Source organism: Leptopilina heterotoma, unplaced genomic scaffold (genome assembly GCF_015476425.1).
Source record: "Leptopilina heterotoma isolate Lh14 unplaced genomic scaffold, ASM1547642v1 Lhet_22, whole genome shotgun sequence".
NCBI classification, from domain to species: domain Eukaryota; kingdom Metazoa; phylum Arthropoda; class Insecta; order Hymenoptera; family Figitidae; genus Leptopilina; species Leptopilina heterotoma.
Window position 1 is genome coordinate 863,029 of NW_025110937.1, and position 18,660 is coordinate 881,688.

Sequence of the window (18,660 nt, forward strand, 5' to 3'; positions counted from 1 at the left end):
TTAAAGATTTGAACAATTCAAAAATTAACTGCAATAACAATTCAATGCAGTGACAAATTACTAACGGAACAATTAACATTTGTCTCTTATTAAAAACATGTAAATATATATTTATATTCAAAGTCACACTTCTGCAATTGCTTGTTATTAAAAATGACACCACTGACAATTAAAATAAATAGGAAAACATCTTCTTAAAGATTGCATATCATCATCGTCATCATCATCATCATGATGTAGAGACTATATTTCGAAATCCAGTTTATACACTCCACTAAATCAATTTATCGTTAACTGCACTTGCAAATATTTACGAGATACTGGCATCCCATAAATTCGAATAGCAAACTAATTAAAGAGAAATTATTGCAGAAAATTATAGGTGCATAAAATGAAAAACGCTAAAAACATTGATTGAGTGTCAATATTTCTCTAAACATTACAAACTCAATTTTTTTCCTCTCTCTATATTCTTTTCATTATACGAAAACAATAGAGAAGTAAAGCAAAAAAGAAAAAAACCCCTAAGAATTCACCGCAACATCACCTTGAAACGTGCAGAGTGATTTTGCAGGTCGTGATGTCGTTAAGAATACAAAACCGCAAAATGTAAAAGTGTCTGGTAAAAGTGGTTGTTCCACAATAACAGTCTTTTCAGATTTTTTAACTTGCCATTCCATTATGCCTTTATAATTTTCAAACGAATATGTATATAGACATAGGCGTAAAGAAAAAAGATTTTAAATCTTCCAAGAAATAATTTAAAAGAAGAGAATGAAAAAAAACATAGTGTCAAACAGAAAGAGAAAAACTATAAATTCAACATATGTGTAATAATTGAATTTTTTTTTCTGTTGATTATTTTCATCTCTTGTACTTTATATATTATTCAATCAGATAACGGCGAAAAGTGAAGTGTCGCGATAAAATCATGTGTGTATGTATATACTCGAAAGACACTGATACATCCTACAAGCGAGAAATACAAATAATTTAATTAATGCAGACGACATTCATCTTAAAGTGAAACCAATGTTGTATAACGAGTTTATATTAAAATAATTGAAATTCTTTTTAGAGAATTATTTTTTATAGATATTAATTAATTATATGTTATTAATATTGATATATTTGTAAATAAATGTTTCATTTTTTTGAATTTCCTGCTAATACAGTTTATTAAATTGCCGCCTCAATGGCTTGAGACTCTAGTAACTTAATTATTAGAATTTCTAGGCTTGAAACTCTAGTAACTTAATTATTAGAATTTCTAGGCTTGAAACTCTAGTAACTTAATTATTAGAATTTCTAGGCTTGAAACTCTAGTAACTTTAATATTACGGTTCCAAGTCTTGTAACGCTAGTAACTTTTTAACTAGGATTATCAGACTTGAAACTCTAGTAATTAAATTATTAGAGTTTCTAGACATGAAACTCTAGTAACTTTTTAACTAGGATTATAAGATTAAAGTTCTAGTAACTTAATTATTAGAGTTTCTAGATTTGTATTTCTAGTAACTAAATTATAAGGGGTTAAAGACTTGCAACTCTAGTAATTTAATTATTAGAATTTCCAGACTTGAAACTCTAGCAAATTAATTATAAGAATTTCTACGCCAGTAACTTAAGTAACTTAATTATTAGGTAAAAATCTAGAAAGTCTAATAATTAAATTACTAGAGTTTCAAGTCTGTAAACCCTAATTGAAAAGTTACTAGAGTTTCTGGCCTAAAAATTCTAATAGTTACAAAGTTACAATTTTGTCTGTTTCTTAGCCAAAATTATGATTCTTGTTCCATAACATGTTCCAAATGTTCTAAAACATTTGTCTTCTATTCTTCTATCATCAAAATTTCTACCAGAAGAAGAAAAAATCAAAGACTACTGAACGATTTCTATCAAAACTGAAAAATAAGTCTGGCACTACTTTTGCACTGCTTCTGCTACAAAATACTTTGAAAAATAAAGAAAAGGAACCGAAACGAAAAGCGAACTTGAAATTTACGTTTCCTGACTAACATTGAGGAGAGAAAGAGAGAGAGAGGACAATGAAGGTGAAATAGCTTTCTAGAGCGATAATATGGCAAAGTTCAGCTGCTAGAGTCGTGATTTTCTGTGTTTGGTTGTCTTGAAGATGGATCATCTGCTGGATACGGCACGAATTCGATTTTCCTGCTGTTCAACACTAACTTTTGCCCATAGGTCAACGGATCAGGTTTATAATTGCTTATTAAATCTGATTAGTACTGGAATAACAACTAATTGCCCGCGTGCTCGAAAAAGTGGAGTACAATTTTTCAAAAGGACAAATAAAGCATCGTTATAAACATCACGAAGTGTATTAAAAAGAAACTTTTCCTTTATCAAATTCTTTTAAAGTCAGATTTCAACAAACAAACAACAAACATTTATAATTTACAAATTTTACCACTAAAGTTTAAAAGTTAACATTAGAATAGAAAAGTCTACTTAACAAATAGGCGCGTGTACCTTTCACGTACTAAGTGCAAAAAAAATGATCCGATCCCTATCAATAACCTGTGTCTAGTACAGAAAAGTATTAAATTACCAGCATTCTGCTAATCGTGACTAATATTCTTTCTTGAACCAAAAAGTAAATATAATTTAAACAAAAAGTAAATATAGTTTAAACAAAAACCAAACAAATAAATAAATAAATAAATAATAAATAAATAATAACCAAATAAATATTTAACTTTAGCAAAAATTAATTAAGTTCGTTTTTACAAATTCAGATTTAGAGAATAAGTTATCTGTTACGGTAAATACAATATAAGTTAATAGGAAAAAAATGAAATAAACTAGAGCTTGAAATTTTTTTTCCCCGCTTAAAATGTAATTGAAAATGTGTCCTTGGAAAGGAGGAAGGAAGAATTAATCGATAAATCAGAAGCGAGATGATGGAATATGATTAAAAGCTGTTTTATCCCTGTCAATACATCAGAAATAATCAGAAGTTATGTGTTTTCTTTTTCTATTATAAAATATTTATAAATATACGCATTTTAATAACAAAATCATTTTAAACGACAATCACGGCACGAGTAACGTGGGTCGAATATTAATGCGATGCTCATAATTTTACGATCTATCTCGCAGGCTGTAAAATAAGAGAAAAATAAAGGGTTGCTTATGGAATAGAAAGAGAGAGAGAGAGCGAGAGAGAGAAGAGGGGTTTATTTATGTGTAAATTAGAAACCTTACCAAGAATTGACTGTTGAAAAAAAAAATTGTGAAATTTTTTCTTAATTTATCGCGAGCGAAGAACGAAAGTTCTCAGACTGTAGATTGAAAGATAATGCAGTGTGCAAAAAGCAAAACAAAAAAAAAATGAAAAGAAATGCAAGAATGGTGTGAAAATGTCATCAAGGTGGTCGTAACGAACCGTTATATGCGATTTCTCCTGCGGTCTATGATTATAGACAATTAAATATGTAGGAAGGTGGTAATCGATTGCTTCCTATAACTGTTTCTAGATCGATTTCATTGTACGGGTATTTTTCTTTTTTGTAATAATTATTTATTCAAGTCGCTTGGAGCTGACAAATTTTTTTTTTCCTTTGAGAGAAAGGTTTATTTTTGCTGATACTGTTACAGTAAGCACCGTATTTATTTATATAACATATTTCTTTTGGATTTTTATTTAAAAAATTATTTTTAGAGATAACAGATAGTTCTCTTACTTAACTATTAGAGAATATTATTATCTTATTAGAGAATTTTACTAGAATTATTCTCTAGAATATCTCTCTATTTTCTAGGGTCTCTTGTAACTTAACTAACTAGAATTTCTAGACCCGAAAATCTAGTAGCATAATTAGGCTTTTTACACTTTTAACCCCAGTTATTTAAGTTACTCGCGCGGTATTAAAAACTGAAAAATTGAATGAATAAATACTAATAATCGTACATTAAAAATTAACAACTGTTGCTAATCGTCAGAAACAGAAAATCATAAATAGAAACTATGCTTCTACCTGTAACTGCTTTTTATATACTATAATACTCGAAAGGTGTGCTAAGCCAAACTCCTCATCATCCACAACACGTAGGAGAAGTGTACATGTTGGTGTAAAATACCAGTGATCGCATTCATAAAACAGACATCAAATGTTTTTCTCAGTCAGGAAGAATTCTCTCGATTCAAAAACAGTAGTAAAGTAGCTTTCAGTGTAATTTTTTTCCCCTCAACCCTTGCGCGCTACAATTATATATTGTAGCCAGGTCACTGGATAATTTTAAGGAAAACATAATAATTTATATAAAATTGCCAGTTTCGTCTTCAACGAGGTCTTCGAAAAAAAAGAAGTGAGTTTAAAAACAAGGTATTCGGAGGCGTTATTGTCATTATGTACAACTAAAATTACTCACATATATCTTTGCCCATAATTTAAACTGGTACAATGTCATTAATCATTTTCTTCACTTCCAACACTTCTTTTCAAACCAGTAAATACCATAGTAATCAGAAGGATGTTACCATTTATTATCGCATATTCGTGGAATGAAAACCTTTCTGAAAATTAACGTCAACTCGCGGTCTTCTTTTTGTTTGATAAAAATCATTGATTAATTATTACTGGATCGGATATTTCTCCATTAGTTGGGGGTTAATATGAAGAGACAAAAAAATAAAGAAAGAAAGAAAGAAGGAAGGAAACAAACAAAAGAATCCGAATAGTGAATGAAACTACAACAGAAGTATTTAAAAATATTCGGATGAAGCTTCTTTTTTTCTTGATATTGTGAAAGTAATTAATCATTATCCGAAACGACGCCCCGTTGTAAAATCAATTGCAAACGCCACGCGGTCTCGCGCGAATCTGTATGTAAATAATCAGAAACATAGGATTATTACATGTGTAGTGGTGCAACGCCCACACGTTGATTTATCGTACTTGCTTTTTCCATCTCTCTTCAGAAACATTCTTTTGTCATTAAATTACAAATCCCACTCTTCTGAAAGATTTCTTCTTTTTTATACGTCAAAAAGAAACAAAAAGAAAAAGAATCATTCGTTAAAACATTAGTTATACTAGTTAAGATAATTCGATTTCCTTTTCTCTCTATACTCTCAGAGTCTATAAAGACGCAGCACGTGGATAAGGCCAGTGATTTAGAATGCAAAGACACGTGTGTACGTGCATTATATGTTTACCCTCAAGACAACATTCCACTTTTGCGATTACTTCGAATTCCAAATTTACACCTACAATAAATTTTCTTCCTACTAGATAGGTTTTGTCAGGGTTACTCCCTGGATTTTGTACTGTTCTGTCATTTCTAATTTAATTTTTTGTGTCAACTTCTCGGTGTTAATTTCATAATTCTGAAAACATAATGACGATTTTGAATCATAAAATTTTAGATGTAAATCCAAAGAAAGTAAAAACATTCAGTAATCTTTTGACAACTGTTCTACAAAATGTTCTATGACCCTGAAAAATAACGAAGAGGAACCAAAAACGATTTTAAAACTGTTCTGTAAAATTGTTACTCTTGTTCTATAACATGCTCCAAATATTTTAAAACTAATCGAATGTTTGCTACTGTTCTGCTACCGGAGTATTTTAGAAAAATAAATACTACTAGCATTTCGAAAAATTTATATTTTAAAATAGACTAATTTTTAACAATCATTTTGGTTTTAAGATGGTAAACAGTTTCGCTTTTCTCTAAAATTCTACTAGTTTAGTCTTCTAAGCATCATAGATGCGGCGAAACTTGATGGTTGATGAAAATCCCTGTGGGGGGGAATTTCAAATGAGATGCTTCGAAGACATGTTTCTTCGATTAAAAAAAAAAGGAATCGACCGTGACAGGATTCGAACCTGCAATCTTCGGATCCGAAGTCCGACGCCGTATCCGTTGGGCCACACGGTCTATAAGGGTAGCAGCCCCTAATGCCTCTCCACCATGAGTTCAGAACGGTATTGATTTTATGCAACAGGTTAAGGGGTAGCGCTCACACCCCTATACTGTTTTTATTCCCAACCATCGTTGCTCTGCTTCTGCTTAACTTTTCAATTACATTTAATTACGTTCCAAGTACATTTTACTATGTTCAGGAACATATTTGGAAAAAAATTAGTAAAATTTACTTGAAATGTAGCAAAATTTACTCTGAAAGTAGTAAACGTTACCAGAAATGATTTACCAGAAATGATTTACCAGAAATGATTTACCAGAAATGTTTTACTATAAAAGTAGTAAAAGAAAAGAGAAATGAATCAAGAGTCAAATTCAATCAATGACAAAACAAAAATATGATCAAGATCATCATGATCATTAAAAACAGTCCGTTCTGTGAGGCAATCGATTGGACGGTTTATACCTTAATGTACAAAAAAAAATCCATTTTTTTATGGAGAAAACTTGATTGATCTGATAGTGCAGAGAAAATGCATGTTTACACACTTGGTATCATATTATTACTATTTTTTCCCTCTTTTTTTTTTCTTTTTCCTCTCGTTTTTTTGATCCAGTATGAGTATATTCTTCTTGATCAGATTATAAACCAGGGTTCATTCATTTATTCTCCAGATGACAGTGTATTATCGATTATTGACAGGTAGTTGCATAAATAAAATTTTTATCTCTCATGTAGTAGAAGGGGAGAAAAAAAGGCACGTCTACAATAGACAGCTATCTTATAAAAGATGACTTTATCTATACGCACACAATAGATCTTCTTACTCGCGAGCCTCACGAGTGATGATGAATCGATAAATTCATCATCATCATAAATGGAGTTCATTGTGATCGCAAATAATTGATCACATGTATACCTAATACTCTGAGAGCGTAAATCTACTTATAAAATTAAATCCTTTTATTCTTTCCAATTCTTGAAATTTCGAAAAATCAAATTTTAGGATTTATTAAAATTTTCTTCGCTACAGAGTATTTATACATAACCATATGTGAATTTATGGCATATACTGCAAACATCGTCTTGATTTATCTCACTTTAGAATCCCAGTGGGACTCCAAGTTTGTTGTGTTGGGCATATATGTATGTGTAAAACGCCAAGAAGCGTGGTATTTACAGATAGAGAAAATATACAATACAAATAGAAAAATTTGCCAGCGGGGACATACCATTTCCATTTCAGAATTTTCTTTTTCTGCAAATGCAAATATTTTATTTTATTTTTTTATTTTTTTACATAATCTCGAACTGGTAATAACGATCTTAAATTTTAGCGATTTTTCTCTCTAATGGTTAAGAACGAAAGTTTTGCCTTTTTTTAAAGTCATGGTAACATCGAGCTCTTTCTGAAAGAACTATCACAGAAAAAATCAGCTCGAATTTAGAACCTTTTTTTAGTGTAGTAAACAGTAGTAGTAGTAGTAGTTTTAGTAGATGAGTACGAAGCCTGCTAGAAATTAAAAAAAAAACCGAAACGCATGTTTGTTAATTTCTCAATTATTCCGTTTTATATATTAATGAAAAGTATATCCCAACGGAACAGGTTGGGTGTTAAGTGTCTCTTCTGCTCTGAGATTAAAATCAGTGAATCATGATTTATCAAAATGCTCACAAGGAATGTTAATTTAGAAGAAGATGTAAATTAATTTAATTAATTTTAATGAATGCGGAATCAACTGACGTGTCTACTACACAGTATAAAATAAACTGTAGAGAAATAGAACTAGAGTTATACTACTGTATAAATGAGGGAAATGAAAATGGTTTTTTTTGCCTCGTGTTTTTTTGGCGTTTGCCCCTTTTGGCACTACACAACTCCTACGCGCCTGGGTCGAGGAGAAAAGTGCATGAATACTGCGAGGTGGAATCCCACTATTGTCCTAAACGCAATTAGCATGCTCGAGCAAACCTCTATGCCAGTGAAAGAGGGGTGAATACATTAAACGCTCCGGGATATCAAACGCAATGCGTAGGTGTATCATATATACAAACAAAAGAATACATATACAATATAATAAATACATATACGGAATACTTCAAAGCTCGCATGGTACGCGTACGTACGTCTCGACAAAATCCCTTCAAAGTAGGAGTAGGAACTAAAAAGGACAAAAAAAAATTTGCTTTCTTCCTCTTGAGAGAAATGGTAAAAAGTGTAAAAGAAGAAGAAAAAGATTAAGAGAAGTAAAAATGATAGAGGCAAAAATTAATAACGTTAATTGATCCTCCGCCGTTTTCCCCGATGAAAAATTAAAACGACCATAAACATTATCTACTTGTTGATAATTCTGCCGTTCGCGTTCAAATTAAAAATGAGGTTACTACTCTCTAAATTTGCAGTAGTAAAATTATATAATTTTCATTCCAAAATATGGATTATCATCCATATTTTGGAATGAAAATGAAAATATAATAACGTTTACAAAAATTTACTAAATTAAAATAAAAAAAAAATGTGGAGAATAAAAAAAAAGAGCTCATAAAGAGAAATGTGTTTTAAACATATTTAAGTAGTCGTTTCATTTCTCTGAAGCTAATTAATTTTTTGGAGAAGAGATCACGTTCTGTAAAATTGCCAGGGATTTAAATCTCATCTGACCGTCTGGTGGTAATCGGCCGAAGAATATTATATATACGAAATGACAGGCAAATGCAAAACGAATTTTTGATAAAGCATCAAAAGAAAGGTAGACAAGCGTCTTCTTCTCATAAATGCAAAAAATAAAAAAAAATATTTAAAAGCGAGAGTAAAAGAATTTTTTACGAAATACAAATTTTTTAATTTTATATTAAATTTTTTTAATAATTCTTTTTCATTTTTTTCGAAATTTTTTTTAGGAATTTTTAATTTTTAAAAATATTTTAATTAGATATTATTAAAAATTTTAATACAATTCCTCATCGAAAGAATTTAATTATTTTCGCATAAAATTGTAAAAGTGCGACAAAAATTAGAGAAACGCATTCTTGTGAAACATATGTTATTTGAAATTAAAAAAAATCACATCTTAACTAATTAGTTAAAATGTGATTTATTAATAAATTAACATTATTTATTGTCTACAAGTATTTTTTTTTTAAATTCTTCAAAAGATTTCAATTATTATTTTCATAAATAATAAAACTACTCGTAGGAATTCAATTATTTTTAAAAATTTTACTAAAATTTTTAACAAAAATTCAATTATTTGCACAAATCATAAAATTCTCCTATAGGAATTCAATTGTTTTAAAAAATTTTACTAAAATTTTTTACAAGAATTCAATTATTTTCACAAATAATAAAATTCTTTATGGGAATTCAAATATTTTTAATACAATTTTAATAAAATTTTTGTCGGAATTTCCATTATTTTCTATAAAGAATAAAACTCTTTGTAGGAATCCTATTATTTTGAATAAAATTTTTAAAAAAATTTGTTTAAAAAATTCAATATTATTTTTATAATTTTAAATAAAATTTTTTTTAAATTATTCAATTATGTTTATAAATAATAAATTCCTTCACAGGAATTCAATTATTTTCAATTTTAATAAACTTTCTTGGAAAAATTTAATTATTTCTAGAATTTTAAATAAAATTCTTAAAAATTATTGAATTATTTTTATAAATAATAAAATTCTTCGCAGAAATTCAATTATTTTCAACACAATTTTAAGGAAATTTGTTTAAAGAATTCAATATTATTTCTATAATTTTAAATAATATTTTTGGAAATAATTCAATTATTTTTAAAAATAATAATTATTTTTAAAATTTTTATCAAATTCTTAGCAAAATTTCAAATATTTTTAATACAAATAATAAAATTCTTCGGAGCAATTCAATTATTTTCATTATTAATTTTAAAAAAATTGTCGAAAGAATTCAATTACTAATTTTAAAATTTTAATCCAATTTTCTATAAAAATTTAATTATTTTTAAAAAATTGAATAAAATTCTTCGCAGGAATTGAATTTTTTTTTTTTTTATAAATTGCGCAATTTTAACAGAATGTTTTGCTATTTAGTTATTAATATATAAGATTTTATATTAATATTAGAATATTATTATTATTATTATTATGTATAATAGAAAATAAAAATAGTAATAAAAAATAAAAAGTGTTGCTTAAAGAAATTTCTACTCTCGGCTTAATTAAATTGTACGTAATTAAATTACAATTAAAATACTTTATACAAATTTTACAACATGTTGAAAGATAATTTTCGTTTTTTTAAAATTGGCCAATTTTTTCCCCTTGCTCATTATATCCGGATTGTTGGAATTTTATTGCTGCTGTATTATCTGCAAACATTATAATCTTTTTCGTCGCGCGGTTTAACTGTATAAACCGGGTCCTCCAATTACTTTGGTGACACGACATTAATAGTCAATTAGTTCTTTGAGATATGTAACTATTACTTTGTGAGACGTGAAAGAGAGAGAGAGAGAGAATGAGAGGCCTAGCAGTTTGTGAAAAAGGTTTGCATGAGTCGTGAGAGGTTTTCGTTATCAGGACTATAGTATCTTTTTGAAGAGCATGACTAATTACGAACCAGATTTGGAGGGAATTAACCTTTCATCGCTTGGACGACGCGACGCGCTTCTTCCATTTAACCGGTTTCTTTTTTTTTCTTTTTTTGCTTTTTTTCTTAATTTCTTTCTTTTTTCTTGAAATTTTTCGACATTTTATACTCCAGATGGCTTTCTTTCGGTAAAGATATAAACCAGTTTCAATCTCGCACGTAAAACTCGCTCTAATGTCAATAATTAAGTTATTTTTTTCTACACCCCCCTTCAATTTTGCGAGAGGTTATTCAATGAAATAAAAATTAATGTTAATTCTTTTCAGTTCGAATTAATATCGAAAATTCTATTTTTTTTTCATAATAAGGTAAATAATCTTTAAAAAATAATTTCTATTGAAATGTTTTTGAAAAATTTGGTGCTAGTAAATAGAATTATGTAAAACTTTTAAATTACCTTTTTCATATATACAATCCTGATGATCCTTGCAATTTTTTTCTATCAGCGAAAAGGATAGATTTCTTTTTGAGAGCAATTTATGATACTTTTCAATTGAACCAATTTTGAGAAAATCCGCCTTCAACCTACAACAGAAATAAATTTACATTTTTTTTATTTAAGATTTTATAACAGTAGTTTTGAGTAAGAAAAGAACAACTTAGAAATTTACATTATTTTTTTATCGATATTAATTAATTTATTGTTAAATAAATTTTTCTTTTTTTTTGAATTTCGCGCCAATATAGTTCACTAAATTGCCGTCTAGACGGCATGAAAATTCTCTCGCAAACGAAACGAAACGAACAGAATTAAAATATTTTCATAAATAACAAAACTACCCGTAGGAATTCAATTATTTGTAATGTAATTTTAATTATGAATTCCTTGAAAGAATTAAATTATTTTTCTAAACAATAAAATTCTTCGAAGAAATGAAATTATTTTTAATACAATTTTAATAAAATTCTTGTCGGAATTTCAATTATTTCCTGAAACGATAAAACTCTTCGCAGGAATTCAATTATTTTTAATAAATAATAAATTTCTTCACAGGATTTCAATTATTTTTAAATATAATGTTAATAAACTTTCTTAGCAAAATTAAATTATTATTATAGAATTATACATAAAATTCTTTGTAATTATTCAATTATTTTTAAAAATAATTAATTTTGATCGTAAGGAGTTCATTTATTTATTCAAATGCAGAAATTCAAATGCAATTTTAATAAACTTTCTTGTGAAAATTCAATTATTTCTAGAATTTTACATAAAATTCTTTAAAATTATTCAATTATTTTTAATGTAATTTTAGTTATAACTCCCTTAAAAGAATTGAATTATTTTTACAAATAATAAATTTCTTCGCAGAAATTCAATTATTTTCAGCACAATTTTAATAAAATTCTTGTCGGAATTTCAATTATTTCCACAAACAATAAAACTCTTTGCAGGAATTCAATTATTTTTAGCACAATTTAAATAAAATTCTTGTCGGAATTTCAATTATTTCCATAAACAATAAAACTCTTCGCAGGAATTCAATTATTTTCAAATGCAATTTTAATAAACTTTTTTGGGAAAATTCAATTATTTTTAGAATTTTACATAAAATTCTTTAAAATTATTCAATTATTTTGGAAAATAATAAATTTCTTCGTGGGAATTCAATTATTTTCAATTTTAATAAACTTTCTTAGCAAAATTCAATTATTATTAGAATTTTACATAAAATTCTTTGTAATTATTCAATTATTTTGAAAAATAATCAATTTTGTTCGTAGGAATTCAATTATTTTCAAATGCAATTTTAATAAACTTTCTTATAAAAATTTAATTATTTCTAGAATTTTACATAAAATTCTTTGAAATTATTCAATTATTTTGAAAAATAAAAAAAATTTTCCTCAGGAATTCAATTATTTTCAAATGCAATTTTAATAAACTTTTTTGGTAAAATTCAATTATTTTTAGAATTTTACATAAAATTCTTTAAAATTATTCAATTATTTTGGAAAATAATAAATTTCTTCGTGGGAATTCAATTATTTTCAATTTTAATAAACTTTCTTAGCAAAATTCAATTATTATTAGAATTTTACATAAAATTCTTTGTAATTATTCAATTATTTTTAAAAATAATCAATTTTGTTCGTAGGAATTCAATTATTTTCAAATGCAATTTTAATAAACTTTCTTGTAAAAATTTAATTATTTCTAGAATTTTACATAAAATTCTTTGAAATTATTTAATTATTTGGAAAAATAATAAATTTCTTCGTATAGGAGTTCAATTATTTTCAAATGCAATTTTAATAAACTTTTTTGGTAAAACTCAATTATTTTTAGAATTTTACATAAAATTCTTTAAAATTATTCAAGTATTTTGAAAAATAATAAATATCTTCGTAGGAATTCAATTATTTTCAAAAATGTAATTTCAATAAACTATCTTGTAAAAAGGCAATTATTTCTAGAATTTCAAATAAAATTCTTCTAAAGTATTTTATGTCAGTTATAAAATGAATAATGTTGTCAACAACGTTGTCAACAAAATGAAAATTTATTGTTTTATTTAATTATTTCTTCCTTGAATCGAACAAATATTATTTATTAACAATATACGGAAGGATAAAAAATTATTTTAAATAAAATGAATAATATTATAAGTTACAATAAATAAATTGACATTATTGTCACAATAATTTTAATTTCATAGAAAAGTCCAATTAATATAGGTAAAAAAATAAAAATAAAAAAAAACATCATTTAATTGGTTTTCCTTTCAAAAGCCACAAAGTTTGATTTAATAATTGCTCCTCTCAAAAACCGACATTACCTATTGAATATTTCTATAAATTGATTATGCAATTTCACGATTGACTGTGCACACACTTATTTCTCTCAGAAAATTTTTCTCTCTTTATCCAATCAGATTATAAACAACCGAGACAAAGTAGAAAGTACACGGTTTAATTTCTTACAAGTCATGCGGTATTTGAAATTTGTCAGCATTATCTTCATGATGCATCGAATGCAATTTACATAAAAAAAAATTAAATTATTACTACTTTTTTCCTGATTTGTTGTGCGTTATCTCTACTATGATTTTGTTACAATCAAAAATTAAGTTTCGAAAGATTTTTCTGTTTTTCTGTTTTTCTTTTCTTTTCGAGTTCCTTGAAGAATGCAATTAACGCGCTTCCCTCGAAGCAAAAGGGGATTATATACAAGTGAGTGGTTTTCTTCAACGATTGAACATTCTTTTGCTCGGAAATCTTATAAGATTTTTGCGTCTTTATTTTAAGCCTTCACGCGCAGTCTTCATCCCGCGATCAAGTAACGATGAGAGGAGATCCGAGAAATAAACTTTGAATTTTATTTTTTTTTTCATCTTCTTCTTCTTCTTTGGGAGTTTTATCTTTAACACCTTCTCACTTTTCAGGCATTGAATGTATAATAAATTCATCAGCTTTACTGTTAGTTTTACGGTGTAGGATTTTTTTCTTTAATATCGGTATTAGAAAATTTTAATCTTCTCGAGAAAATGAATTTTTTTTTCATTTTTTTCCTTTTTCTTCTTTTTATTTTTTCTCTTCTTTCTTGTTTTCCTTCTTTTTTCGTTCTTCTCGCTCTTCTCGTTTCTCAATAATTTTAGTTTCCATTTTCTCTAAATTCTTCCATTTTACTCGCAGTTTATATTGCACTTCCCTTTCGATTTAAGTACACCGGAAGTTCACTCCAACAACAGAAACTTATTTACAACTATGGCAAAGTAAGTCCGAACAATAGTTGCTTTCCATGGTAATCAGAGCGTTCTATTACTTTTCTATATTTCATTCTGAAAGTAGCGGCGAATGGCAAAAGGAAAAAAATAAAAAACAAAATATGATTGGAATCGCAAAAGTTTTTGAAAAAGTTCTTTGACAATTTTCAAATCCATTTGTTTACAATATTCAATTTTACGAAATTTCAATTCGTAAATTTTTTAATTAAAAATATAATAGAAAATAAAAACTTCAAATAATATTTAAAAAAATCAATTAAACTTTTAAAAATAAATTAATTTCAAAATTCAATTATATTTCTAAAAATTAATGGTATGATTTTAATATCCAATTATTATCTAAAATTTTAACTGAAATTCATTTTTAAATTTATTTTTATTAGAAAATCTTACGAGAATTCAATTATTTAAATACAAACATAAATAAATGAATGAATTATTTAAATAGAAAAATAAATAATTTATTATTGAATAATTGAATGTTTCTTAAAATTCAATTCTCATAAAGAATTTTATCAACAAATTTTTAAATAATTGAATTCTTTCGACTAATTTTAATAAAATTATTAAGAATAAATACATTTTTCGAAAAATTCGATTAAAATTGTATTAAAAATAATTGAAATTCTGCGATGAGTTTTAATATTTGTGAAAAAAATAGAATCCCTAAGAAGAATTTAAAAATTTTTGAACAAAATGGAATTTCTGTAAAAAATTTTATTACTTTTGAAAATAATTGAATTTCGTAATGAATTTTATTAAAATTCCTGAAATTTGAAACCTTTCAAAATGCAATTAATTATTCCTGAAAATTGCAATTATTTGTAACTATTTTAAAATTCAATTATTATATAACACTTTAATTGAAAGTAATTTTTAAATCATGTTTTATTAGAAAATTTCACAAGAATTCAATTATTTAAATACAAATTTAAATAATTTATTGAATAATTGAATTTCTCTTAAAATTGAATTCTCATAAAGAAATTTTTAAATAATTAAATTCTTTTGACAAATTTTAATAAAAAATTTTTAGAATAATTACATTTTTCGAGAGTAAATAAACAAATGTACATTTTTCGAGGAATTCGATTAAAATTTTGTATTCAAAATAATTGAATTCTTGTGATGAATATTGTTATTCATGAAACTAATTGAATTCCTAAAAAGAATTTTATTATTTATGAAAATAATTGAATCCCTGTAAAATTTTTATTATTTATGAAAATAATTGAATGATTTTAAAAAAATTTATAAAAAATTTGTAAGTAATTGAATTTCTGTGAAATTTTTATTATTTTATGAAAATAATTAAAGGTTTGCTTATAATATTATTAAATTTTTTTTAAATAATTGAATTCTTGTAATGAATATTGCTATTAATGAAAATAATTGAATTTCGCGATGAATTTTATTAAAATTCCTGAAATTTGAAACCTTTTCAAAATGCAATTATTCCTGAAAATTGCAATTATTTGAAACTATTTTAAAATATTTTAAAATTCAATTATTATCTAACACTTTAATTGAAAGTAATTTTTAAATCAATTTTTATTAGAAAATTCTACGAGAATTCAATTATTTAAACACAAACATAAATAATTTATTGAATAATTCAATGTTTTTTAAAATTCAATTCCCATAAATAATTTTATTAACAAATTTTTAAATAATTGAATTCTTTTGACGAATTTTAATAAAAAATTTTTTAGTTACATTTTTCAAGGAATTCGATTAAAATTGTATAAAAATTTAAAAATAATTTAATTCTTGTGATAAATATTGTTATTTATGAAAATAATTTAATTTCTCAAAAGAATTTTATTATTTAAGTATAAATAATTGAATCCCTGTAGAAATTTTATTATTTATGAAAATAATTGAATTATTGCGAAAAAATTTATAAAAAAAAATTTGTAAATAAAATTTTTATTATTTTATGAAAATAATTAAACGTTTGTGTAGAATTTTATTAAAATTTTTTTTAAATAATTGAATTCTGTTGGAAAATTTGATGAAAATAGTAGATAATGAAAATCATTGAATTGAGGAAAAATTTTGAAAAGATTTGAAATAATTGAAATTTTGCCAAGAATTTTATTAAAATTTTTTAAAATAATTGAATTTTGGAGAAGAATTTAATTTAATTTTTAAAGATAATTTAAATTTTGACGAGAATTTTAAAAAAATTTTGAACATAATTGAATTTTTGCGAAAAATTTTATTACTTTTGAAAATAATTGAATTTTTGCAATTATTTGTAATTTTTCGGAAATTCTCCAAATTATATCGCACAATTTATGAACTTTTCGTCCTTTTTCAATCAAATTACGGACCTTTTTTTGAAAAAAACTTGAAGCAAATTTACGCGGACTTTTACGAGTTTTACGAACCTAGTTCAAGCCCTGCAAAAAAAAAATTAAAAATCCATTTTCCTCCCTTGAAATTCTTTTGTTTTTACAAAAGAATTTCAAGGGAGGAAAATGGATTTTTAATTTTATTTTGCAACTTTTTTTTATAAATCGATTTTACCGGGTAAATAACGATTGATCGATTCTCGTGGGACTCTTTCCTGGAATTGTTTGTTTATCTCGCAAGGAGCCTAATTCAGAATTACGTAAAGCAAAGAGAATCAAGTTAACGATCTTATACGGTTAAGTGACGGGCGCATTCACAGATGGTTATCGCCAAGTGCTTTTTTCTTTCTGATTTCAAAAAAAAAAAAAGAGGGACGGAGGGAGGGGAGTAAAAAAAATCAAGAAGGAATTGTAAAGAACTTGATCTATCGTCAGGTAAGTTCAATACGTCGGATTTGGTTGAAGGATCAAAGGGATGAATCGAAGGAGAAACATCGCCGCATTGAAGGTCGCTCTCCATCGATTCCATGAGTCTCTGCCGATTAACTCTGATCGCGTTCATTCGCACGCTTTATTAAGCGATTCGGATCATTAACCGGATGTAGTCGTATATATCAGAGAGAGAAAGAAAGAGAGGAGTGTTTATGTCTATTTAAACAGAATTTAATTCAGAAATCGTGATACTTAATTCCGAACGGGACGCGGAGACAATATATCTCACCGAAAGAAACAAAAAAAAAAAGGAAATAAAAAACAAAAACAATGAAAATTCGATTAGGGGTAATGTATTGCTTAATTATATTCGTGATTGTGAGCGTAAATCTAGTAGCTTACCGAAATAAAGGATTTAATAAAAATTCAATGGAAATTTTGACAAAATGTGCAAATTAATATAAATATAAACAAATAAGAGTAACTGTAAACAAATATAAGAGAATGTAAACAAATAAAAGTAAATATAAACAAATAAAACAAAAAAATTTTTAATTTAAAAATAATTGAATTTTATGAACAAATTCTTTCAATTTTTTAAAATAACAATAGTGATTCTTAAAAATTGAAATTAAACATTTAATTATTAAATTTTATTAAAATTTTAGAAAGTAATTGAATTCTTTTGAAAAATTTTATAAAGAAGTAAAAAAAATTGAATTCTTTCGTCGAATTTTATAACTTGCAAATTTCTTTTTGCAAAGAATTTTACTAATTAAAAATATAATTGAATTGTTTCGAAGGATTTATTAATATTTTAGAAAATATAATTGAATTTTTTCGAAAAATATTATTAAACATTTTTTTAAAATTGAATTCTTTCGTGAAATTTTTTTGAAAATAATTGAATTCTTTTGACAAATCTTATAACAAATTAAAAAAAAATGGAATTCTTTCGTGAAATTTTCTTGATAATAATTGAATTTTTGCAAAGATTTTACTATTTAAAATAATAATTGAATTGTTTTGAAGGATTTATTAAAATTTTAGATAATAATTGAATTTTTTCGAAAAATATTAAAAAATTTTTTAACATTGAATTCTTCCGTGAAATTGTTTTTATAATTGAATTTTACTATTTTTATTTCGATTATTTCGAAGAATTTATTAAAAATTTTAGAAAATAATTGAATTTTTTTGAAAAAATTTTTAAAAATTGAATTCTTTCATGAAATGTTTAATAAAATTGTATTAAAACTAATTGAATTTTTGCTAAAAATTTTACTATTTATAAATAAAATTGAATTGTTTCGAAATATTTATAAAAATTTTAGAAAATAATTGAATTCTTGTGAAATATTTTTTAACGAATTAATGAAAATTAAATTCTTTCGTGAAATTTTATTGAAAATAATTGAATTTTTTTGGCAAATTTTATAACAAATTAAAAAAAATTGAATTCTTTCGTGAAAACTTTCTTATTGAAAATAATTGAATTTTCCCAAAGATTTTACTATTTAAATGAATAATTGAATTGTTTCCAAGGATTTATTAAAATTTTAGAAAATAATTGTATTCGTTCTTGAAATTTTATTAAAATTTTGTTTAAAAATAATTGAA

General features: G+C 25.3%; 1 protein-coding gene, 1 long non-coding RNA gene and 1 other non-coding gene across 7 annotated transcripts in view; 1 reads left to right on the forward strand and 2 right to left on the reverse strand.

The window, feature by feature from the left end:
• LOC122502045 (ankyrin repeat domain-containing protein 6) overlaps positions 1-18,660 on the forward strand; it is a 208,774-nt gene that overhangs the window by 136,225 nt on the left and 53,889 nt on the right. The window lies entirely within an intron of this gene.
• Trnar-ucg lies at positions 5,832-5,904 on the reverse strand. Its single transcript has one exon. It is a non-coding gene; the product is annotated as a tRNA-Arg (tRNA).
• Positions 10,921-18,660, reverse strand: part of LOC122502057 — a 34,269-nt gene continuing 26,529 nt past the window's right edge. For both annotated transcript variants that reach the window (XR_006301602.1, XR_006301603.1), the window contains exon 6: positions 10,921-11,048. This is a non-coding gene — a long non-coding RNA (uncharacterized LOC122502057). The remainder of the gene's footprint in view (positions 11,049-18,660) is intronic.